Below are 11,229 nucleotides of genomic sequence, written 5' to 3'. Positions count from 1 at the left end.
AGTTAGTATTTTAATAGTAGTTTTGAATATTATTGCTCAGGTACAACCAATTGATTGCTTAAAACTGCTTTAAAAATGTCTAAATAGAATAAAACCATTTTAAGTAATTATATATGGCAGTTAGTACAGGTTAGAGTTTGTTCACACGTCAAGTAGTTGAAACCTAACAAAAAACAAAATAAATTAAAAAATTTTCAGGCATTTTTCTAGTTTGAATAAAAAATGAAAATTATCATCATGAATCATGAATATTTTTATCTCAGACATCATGAATATTTTTGCAGTTTACATAATTACCTTAACGATTATGAACTGAAAATTAAAATAAGAAAATGAATATCTTTTTTATGAAAATATATCAAAAGAAAAACGCATTTTAGAAGTTGAACCAAAATATAGTTTGTTTCCAGGACCTAATAAGAGATGAACGCATCCCATAGTAACGAAACATTAACCCATAATTCCAGATAATGGGATAACTTTTATAATTCTATACAAAATTCAATAATTAGATTTATTCAACGAGTTATATCTCATCTTTCACTTTAAAGTTATAATAGTCAACCGGAAACAAACTTGGCATTTTCTAGAGGGAAAAACGCCTACCATAGGAGGATTTATGGTAGTAGCAATAGAGCTGAATCCTTTCTGCGAATATAAAAAAAAATTCTTTTGTGGGTTCAATACTTGCTGTGTTGCGGAAAGAAGGGAGACGCGGGGGGTTATTTCTATAACTTCCTGACCCAGTGGCATTTGAGTTTGTTCTCCCGAACAAACGGTTATTAAAACTGGGAGTTGCTGGTGTATATTTGTTTGAGAAGATCTAAAATCCCTTAAGTTATACTGTTGTCAAATTATTAATGTAATTGCCTTGAAATGAATTAAATAAAAAAAAATAAGTTTTTTAAACTGCAAGTAAGGAGCGACATTAAAACTTAAAACGAACAGAAATTATTCCGTATATGAAAGGGGATGTCCCCTGCTCAACGCCCCGCTCTTTACGCTAAAGTTTTATATTGTTTAAAAAGTAGAGTTGTGAGACAGAATCAAACTTTATCGTAAAGAGCGAGGCGCTAAGGAGAGGACAGCCCTTTCATATACGGAATAACTTCTGTTCGTTTTAAATTTCAATGTCGCTCCTTACTTTCAGTTTAAAAAACTTGTTTTTTTTTTTTAATTTCTGATCGTTTTTAGTTAATGCAGCTTTTATTTGCATAAAAATTTTATTTTTCTTTTGCTAAATGGATGTCTTTACAAATTACCTTACGTAACTAACATTTATATTCGTATATTTTTCTTCTGGCAAAAAATACAAAGTTGCAGATTTTTGCAGATATGAGCTTGAAACCTATGTAATAGGGTTTTCTGATACGCTGAATCTGACGGTGTGATTTTCATTAAAATTCTTTCACTTGTAGGGGATGTTTCCCCCTCTTTAAAAAATCGAGTAAATTTTCTCAGGCTCGTAGCCTTTGATGAGTAATACTAAACTTAATAAAATTTATATATTTAGAATCAGCATCATAAACACATTCTTTTGATACATTTATTGACATCAAAATTCCGTTTTTAAAAGTTTCGATTACTATTGAGCCGTATCGCTTGTTTTATTATTATTTTTTTTTTATTACGTATATGTTATTACGTATATGAGGGGGTTCTCCCCTTAGTCAATACCACGCTCTTTACGTTAAAACTTAAAACAAATTTTTGATTCACAAACCCCTGAATCACAAAGGCCGTTTAATTAGAATAGATAGCTCTTTTGAAAGCACTAAAAAAAACTGTAGCGTAAAGAGCGAGGTATTGACTTGGGGGAGAACCCCCACATACGTTATAATTTCTGTTCGTTTTAAGTTCTAATATTCCTTCTTACATTTCAGTTGAAAAAAATTGTTTTTTTATATTTAATTTCTGATCGTTTTTTAAATAATGCTTCGGAATCTGGCGCCCCCTTCATAGAAATGTCCCTCACCCCAAAGAAACATCCTCAACGGAAATATTCTCCAGAGTAACCCCCTCCTCTAGCCCCCCCCCCCTCTCAAGAAAAAATCCTTCCTGAAAATGGTTGTATACTTCCCAATAACCAATAAATAATGCTGGCAAGTCCAGCGCCCCCTTCATGGCAATTTCCCTTCCCCCATGAAAACTTCCTTCATGAACAGATCCTCCAACATAGCCCCCGACCCACCCTTCCCTCCCACTACCAGAAAAAAACCTCCTGAAAACTTCTGTATACTTCCCAATAACCAATACTATATGTTAACATTGGGTAAAGTTCATAACTTTTAGCCCTCCCTCTGGGAACTTTGGGGGATTAAGTCACCCTAAAAGACATATTTATCATATTTTCGACCATGCTGAACAAAAGGGCTATCTCAAAATTTTGATCAGGTGACTTTGGGAAAAAAAATAAGCGTGGGAGGGGGCCTAGTTGCCCTCCATTTTTTTCGGTCACTTAAAAAGGGCACTAGAACTTTTAATTTCTGTTCCAATGAGCCCTCCTACGATATTCTAGGACCACTGGGTCGATACGATCACCCCTGGGGAAAAAAAACAAAAAAATAAACAAACAAATAAACACGCATCCATGATCTATCTTCTGGCAAAAAATGTAAAATTCCACATTTTTGTAGATAGGAGCTTGAAACCTCTACAGTAGGGTTCTCTGATACGCTGAATATGATGGTGTGATTTTCATTAAGGTTCTATAGCTTTTAGGTGGTCTTTGCCCCTTTTTTTGAAAATCAGCCAAATTTTCTCAGGCGCGTAACTTTTTAGGTTATATATTTGAAATCAGCATTGAAATCTAATTCTTTTGATGTATCTATTGGTATCAAAAACCCGTTTTCTAGAGTTTCGGTTACCATTGAGCGGGGTCGCTCCTTACTTACAGTTCGTTACCACGAACTGTTTGATAGTATTTAATCATATGACCATTCTCTAATTATATTTTGAATGAAAATGTCTCAGAAAAGGCGATGACAAATAAAGTCATTAGCAAAAACAACGCTTATTCATATCCACGGAGTCGTAGGGTTTGGAAAAATAAAGTTATTAAGCCCTTTTTTGAAGGACGTTTTTAACCGACCTTTTTTAAGCCTCTTGTTTATAACAAAAAAAAAACAATAAAGGCGTGGAAGTAAAACCGGACTTTTTGAGAAAAATACTGAACAAGAGCCAAACGAGTCAATTGAAGGTTAGACACAATCGAAATGCCAAAACAAGCAATTATACAAGAAGTGATACAAACTTGATTACCGAGCCGATTAGAAATGGAAGGGCTGTTAGGAAGGGGGATCAAACACAAACATTTCACTTTTTATTCTTACTAAACAAAAGTAAATTTAGTCTTTAGCGAAAACAACACTTACATCATCTTTCAAAAACCATCACAGAAACCCCTTGGGCTGTCTATGATAGAGAGAGGTGCAAAATATTCATATCCATGGAGTCGCTGTGATAAGTAGCGGGTTCCATGGTCTCATTTGTGACTTCCTATTGTACAGGTCAATTTTCATAAAGAAGTTTCCTACAAAGATTTATCTATAAAACTTACGTTTTGAAATGCTTTATTTACATAACCTATCCCACCACACTACTATCAATATTTTTAAATGGCAGATTGATCTAAAATTGAAGACACTGAAAACAAAAATCTCCGTGGTTTGATGGGGTTACTCCGAGACATTAATAGATGGTTGAGTAATTAGCCTTGCTAATCCAAGTGTACAGTGAGCAGGGACTTCAAATGCACCCACAAACTGTCACAGTTGCCGCAAACAATATCCAGAAGAAGTATCGAAATTCAGTGCTTTGGAGAAGCTACAGGCCAATCACCATTTTGTCGATTATCAGAAAAGTATTTGAGAAGGTATTGCTGTCCCTTATTATCTCATATGCTTTAATGGGAGACATCAAACTTGATTTCTGGATGTATTGGGCTGTGGACACGCCTATCGGCTGCTAAAAACAATAATAATAACTACATCTATGGTTGATAAGCCGCTTTTTGCGTGAACCAACAAATTATCCAAGTTCTCCATGATTGGTGCTCCTACAACCATATCCGCCTTGTTTTGGGATGGGAAATAATCGGTTGACACTGTAAGTAAAATTTTTCTGAACCCACTGAGCTTTTCAAGAAACTTCGGCATGGGTCTGCTCTAAGCCCCATCAACTTCAACTCTGGAAATCATTCCATAATATAGACTTTTACGAGGGACGAGGGACATTTTTTCAAGAGAGTCTGGATCTCAGTTTTATTTCCTGTGCACATAACTTGTTGCTCCTAAGCAGAATATTAATGGGTTTACAAGGAAATTTTTTCTTCCTAGCAATCCTATACGTAGCAGGTCCACAAGTCAGCAGAAAAAAACGGAATTTACCGTTTTAAAATGTTTTTACTCTTAGGACTTTAATAAATCAAACAAAATTGCATTTTGGTTACTAAATATCAGTATATGTATATTAAACTGACAATACACCTTCATCTGTAGTTTTTTCAGTAAAGTGCAAATTATGCTCTGGCCTTGGAAATCCTTTGGGCTATGTTCTGGCCTTTTCTGCTCGTTTTGAGTTTGACTGGGTTATTTATTGTAATTTCTGTTCGTTTTGGGTTTCATTTATTTATCGATGCTGATTTGTGGTTTCACACTTGGCAGATTATTTTATTTTTGCTCCTTTTTGGTTTAATGAAGTTCTTTACTTTTCTGTGAAAAACTTGTTTTGTGGAAAAAGTTTTTTTTTAATTAATTTCTGTTTGTTTTATATTTGACATAGTCTTTTCAGGGAAAAGAAAATAATACTTTAAATCTTTTCGTTTTTTAAGACTTCATAGTTTGACCTGTTATTTGTATGCTGGAGAAAAGGTTTTATCAAAAGAAAAATTTCGAACACAAAGAGTAGTGTTTAATTTAGTTTCATACCTCCTCTAGTTGACCTGAAATAGAAAACATGAAATCATTTGCAAATCTGTTTACTTTCTTTGATAGCTTGGTTTTAATAGCTTGGGTTACGTTATTTTGATTTGGTTTGGCTATTTTGATTTTGATTCGGGAAATGTTTGGGAAAAAGATGGGTGTCAGGCGATTTTCTCACTGATTACTTTCGACTATCAAAATGGGCAATAGCCCTCTCAATTTCCAATTGAAAGAGCCCTTTTTGAAATTGTTACGACAACACTTACTGTATGACATTATATGCCCCTAGAGTATAAATTACAACCTTAGCCCTGAAGGTCGTGGGGGGGGGGGGTTCAAAAACATGATTTCCGAACCCTTATACTACGTTCAACAAAATTGCTGTAACAAAATGATGATTGAAAGTATTTGCGGAAGTGATGAGTATGAGCGGGGAGGGCATTCGCCCTTCGATCATTTTTGACTTTTAATAAAGGCACTTGTTCTCTCAATTCCCAATTAAATGAGTCCTTTTTGAAATTTCTACGACAACGCCGGCAAAGACCTAATTTTCAGAACTTTCAATTACTTTGAAGAAATTGGCTATCTCACAATTTGTATTGGATGTCTTTTGGGGAAATGGTGGGCATAAGAGGGGTGTTAGTTGCCTATGTTGAACAAACTTTTTATCTCAAAATTTTTACTGGATGTCTTTGGGGAAATGGTGGGCGTGAGAGGGGCGTTATTTTCCCTCCAATCCCTTTCTACTATTAAATAGGGCACTAGCGCTTTCAATTTCCAAACGAATGAGCCCTTTTTAAATTTTATACAACGTTTTCCATAAAACCTTACATGACCCCAGCGCATAACTTACAACCCTTTTGCTGAGGGCAGTTTGTCATCCTCATGCAGACATATATGGATTTTAAAGCTGCTTTTAATGATTGTATATGAAACCTTGATAGACTTTTTTTACCGGGATCATGGATTAATTTCGGCTATGTTTTGGACCAAGACTATTTTTGGCTAAGCTAAGCAAGATGATAATGTTTTCACATTCAGCTATTCTTAATTTTATCCAATCAAACATTCGATCGGGTATTGATGATGAAGTTATTATTAATCATACAGTGGTTAATTCACTGATTAATACAAAGGTGTATTAATCATACACCTTTGCCCTGAGGGCTGTGGGGGATGTCAGTAGAAGGGCCTTATTGACTCCGAACAGGGCTCCTTATATGGGCATAGAATACTGACAGGGCTCCATATATGGGCATAGAGTCATTAGGGAGAACACGTGGTTAATGGGGTCAATGACCTCTGTTTCCAAGTGTGTCAACAACAACAACATCGACCTTGACATTCGCTGAGAGCGTGCACTTACAACAACAACAACATCGAGCTTGGAACACCTGTGCTGTCGACCTCAATTCACCTATCGTGAATCAATAATTCCCCTTAGAAACAACAAATTAATTCCCATTTCTTGACAGATCAATCAACCAATGACATCATCTGTCAGACTTTAAAAATTTTCGCCTAGAAACGATTCTCCAGGAATAGATCCAAGTCATTAATGTCATTGCCTCGGAAACAACTCTTTTGGTCGAACTCCAAAGGATATTAATAACCAAAGGCCATGGAAACAATTCTCCCAGAAGCATCTTAGCGATGAATTATTTTAGCGCGGGAATCAGGTTTCTTATTAATTTGAAATGCATTAGCGCAGAGATGCCAAAAACAAAAAGAACACGCTGAAATTACGTTTAGGGATTATTTGGGCGAAACCGTTTTAGACAGGCTATGGAACTATTTCGGCGAAACAGTTAGAGACATTTTGAAAGAAGATTATAGGAAAGGTTTTAGAAGAGAATTTGAGGGTGAAACTCTGTGGTCGTTATAATACACAAGTTCCATTTGAACAGTGTTGTGAGGTCCTCTAACCCAACCCCAAAGGTTCCAATCCTCCTACCCCAACCACAAAGGGTTCCGATCCCCCACCCAACCCCGAAGGAAGCCCCCGGTCCTCAAAGGTCCCCCAAGCTCCCAAAGAGCCCCAGCCCCCCCCCCCAAACGCCCTCCTCAGACCCTCAAAGACCCTCCTTTGGTCCTCAAAGGGCCCCCGGACCCCCAAAGGGCACCCCGAACCCCAGAGGCCCTCCCCCCGGTCCTCAAAGGTCCCCCAAGCTCCCAAAGAGCCCCAGCCCCCCCCCCAAACGCCCTCCTCAGACCCTCAAAGGCCCTCCTCTGGTCCTCAAAGGGCCCCCGGACCCCCAAAGGGCACCCCGAACCCCAGAGGCCCTCCCCCGGTCCTCAAAGGGCCCCCGGACCACCAAAGGGCACCCCGGACCCCAGAGGCCCTCCCCCCGGTCCTCAAAGGGCCCCAGGACCACCAAAGGGCACCCCGGACCCCAGAGGCCCACCCCCCGGTCCGCAAAGGCCCAGCCGTAATTAGCAATGTAAGTGCATTTTTATTTTCAAACGAATTTTCCTTGGACATCCTCCAGTATATTTAACTAAAACGTAAATATATTCCTTTACCCCAACCCCCCCCCCAAACCATACAAACAACATTATCATCAATGGAAAACATAAAATTTATTCTTTTTAGCCCTAACCCCATCCCACCACTGTTTTACAATCCCAAATTCTCGCAAAAAGAAATAATTATCCTTTCGTTAAATTTATGCAATTTTAAGTGTTCTATATCCTAGCTAAAAGCGACCATTGACTTCCGTCACTGATGTTATTAACCGCTCTGGTTTTGACATAATGCTCTACGCGAGGTTAAAATTAGCTGTCACCCTTTTCCTATGTGTTTACGAACGCAGCAGCCAAAGTCAAAAGGAACTGTTTCTCCGTCAAAATTAAAACACTTTGAGGCAATTGTAATAATTAGGCGCAGACGCATTGCTCTATTTGGAGAAGAGGAACAGATTATTTTCAAGCTTTCTTTCGATAATGTTTATTTTATATTCCCGGGAGGGGGGGGGGCGTGAAGTCAGGATTTTTTTCTGGGGAGGAGGTTAGCACTTTTAATAGTGACAAAATAGAAATGAAAAGATAATTGTTACTTACTTCAGTGTCTAACCATTTCTCTTCGAAATTTAGCGATTTTAGCTATAACAATTTTCCTAAATTTAGGGGAGGGGGCGTGAATCCATGATTTTTTGTTGGGGAGGGGGTTAGCACTTTTAATAGTGACAAAATAGAAATGAAAAGATAATTGTTTCTTACTTCAGTGTCTAACCATTTCTCTTCGAAATTTAGCGATTTTAGCTATAACAATTTTCCTAAATTTAGGGGAGGGGGCGTGAATCCGTGATTTTTGTTGAGGAGGGGGTTAGCACTGTTAATAGTGACAAAATAGAAATGAAAAGATAATTGTTTCTTACTTCAGTGTCTAACCATTTCTCTTCGAAATTTAGCGATTTTAGCTATAGCAATTTTCCTAAATTTAGGGGAGGGGGACGTGAATCCGTGATTTTTGTTGAGGAGGGGATAGCACTTTTAAAAGTGACAAAATAGAAATGAAATTTAATTTAAGCACTTTTTTTCATATATAATAATGTTTGCTGTGATTGACACGGAATGTATTAGTCTGAAATATTCCTCAACTGGCAATATTTTCGAATCATCCTTCTTACTCCTAGACAATCAACGATTTGAAATTCATAGCTCTAAATATAACATCAGATACAGTATGTATGAGTACAAGAAAAACATATGGGGTCAAACACTAAATTTTATAAATTGAAATGGCTTTTACGTTAAAACCATACGACCAAATAATGAAAATGGCTATGAAATAAAACATGTACAAGAGGAAATTCAGGAAATATGCAGTTTTTTCGGTGTGCAAGCTGTTTATGTTAAGGGAAACGTGCCAACTGATAAACTCTTACTAGAAAAATGTGATAAAAACATAGCATTATTCAATTTAGAAGACTTCAAATGTGAGAAATACCTGCATTCAGTCCATGACCCAGAAGATGAAGTTAGATATTTCGCTAAAGGGATACCGGAAAAGATACCTGACATGGAAAAATGCATCAGATATCCAAAGTCCTAAACTTGCTCCTCCTCATATCAAATGGATTAAGCTTCTTTTTTTAAATATGTCTTTATTTTTTTTTCAAATGTTTTTAAATATGTTTAAGCAATAAATATCTTAAGCCCCAACCGTTTTTATTCTTTAGAATAGTCCATCGCCATGAAAATTATACTTTCAGATTCAACATGTCAGGGAACACACTTTCAAGTTCAGCATGTTGGAGAACCCTAAATAGTCACCCCTAAAAGGTAAGTTAACCCTAAAAGGTTAAAGAATTTTTCTGAAATTATCTTAAGCCTCAGACGTTTTTATTCTTTAGAATAGTCCATCGCCACGAAAATTAGACTTTCAGATTAAACATGCCAAGGAACACACTTTCAAGTTAATCATTTTGGAGAACCCAAAATAGTCATCCATAAAAAGGTAAGTTAAACCTAAAAGGTTAAAGAATTTTTCTGAAATTATCTTAAGCCTGAGACATTTTTAATCTTTATAATAGTCCAACGCCACGAAAATTAGACTATCAGATTCAAAATGCCAGGGAACACACTTTCAAGTTCAACATGTTGGAGAACCCTAAATAGTCATCCAATAAAAAGGTAAGTTAACCCTAAAAGGTTAAAGAATTTTTCTCAAATTACACTTTCAGATCCAGTATGTCAGGGAACACGCTTTCAGGTTCAGCATGTAGAAGAACCCTACATGCTCATCCATAAAAAGGTAAGTTAACTCAAAATGGTTAAAGAATTTCCCTATTTATGCAGAGTTTCAACTAACTATGACTAAGTTTGCTCAAGACAAGCTATTTTCTTGCGAAAACACAAAAAAAATCAGAAAAAATTTTCAATATTCCTTTAGTACCTACGCAATTACACTAAAAATGAAGATATTTATGCAGAGTTTCAACTAGCTATAGCTAAGTTTGCTAAAGACAAGCTTTTTTCTTGCAAAAACAAACAAACTCAGAAAAAATGTTCAATGTTCCTTTAGTACCTACGCAACTAGGCTAAAAATGAAGATATTTATGTAGAGTTTCAACTAGCTATGGCTAAGTTTGCTAAAGACAAGCTATTTTCTTGCGAAAACACACAAACTCAGAAAAAATGTTCAATGTTCCTTTAGCACCTACGCAATTAGGCTTAAATGAAGATATTTATGCACAGTTTCAACTAGCTATGGCTAAGTTTGCTAAAGAGCTATTTTCTTGCGAAAACACAAACAAAATCAGAAGAAATGTTCAATGTTCCTTTAGTACCTACGCAATTAGGCTAAAAATGAAGATATTTATGCAGAGTTTCAACTAGCTATGGCTAAGTTTGTTAAAGACAAGCTATTTTCGTGCGAAAACACACAAAATCAAAAAAATGATCTATGTTGCCTTAGTACCTATGCAACTAGTCTAAAAATGAAAATATTTATGCAGAGTTTCAACTAGCTATGGCTAAGCTTTCTAAAGACAAGCTATTTTCTTGCGAAAACACACAAAATCAGAAAAAATGTTCAATGTTCCTCTAGTACCTACGCAACTAGTCTGAAATGAAGATATTTATGCAGAGTTTCAACTATCTATGGCTAAGTTTGCTAAAGACAAGCTATTTTATTTGCGAAAACACACAAACTCAGAAAAAATGTTCAATGTTCCTTTAGCACCTACGCAATTAGACTAAAAATGAAGATATTTATGCAGAGTTTCAACTCGCTATGGCTCAGTTTGCTAAAGACAAGCTATTTTCGTGCGAAAACACACAAAATCAGAAAAATGTTCAATGTTCCTTTAGTACCTACGCAACTAGGCTAAAAATGAAGATATTTATGCAGAGTTTCAACTATCTATGGCTAAGTTTGCTAAAGACAAGCTATTTTCTTTGTGAAAACACACAAACTCAGAAAAAATGTTCAATGTTCCTTTAGTACCTAAGCAAATAGACTAAAAATGAAGATATTTATGCACAATTTCAACTCGCTATGGCTCAGTTTGCTAAAGACAAACTATTTTCGTGCGAAAACACACAAAATCAGAAAAAATGTTCAATTTTCCTTTAGTACCTACGCAATTAGGCTAAAAATGAAGATATTTATGCAGAGTTTCAACTATATATGTGTAATTTTGCTAAAGACAATCTATTTTCTAGAGAAAACACAAACAAAATCAGAAAAAATGTTCAATGTTACCTTACTAACTACACAATTATACTAAAAATGAAGATATTTATGCAGAGTTTCAACTATCTATGGCTAAGTTTGCTAAAGACTAGCTATTTTCTTGCGAAA

The sequence above is a fragment of the Artemia sp. Qi Xiang Cuo genome, chromosome 6 (assembly GCF_049724085.1).
Source record: "Artemia sp. Qi Xiang Cuo chromosome 6, ASM4972408v1, whole genome shotgun sequence".
Lineage (NCBI taxonomy): Eukaryota > Metazoa > Arthropoda > Branchiopoda > Anostraca > Artemiidae > Artemia > Artemia sp. Qi Xiang Cuo.
This window is presented reverse-complemented; position numbering follows the sequence as displayed.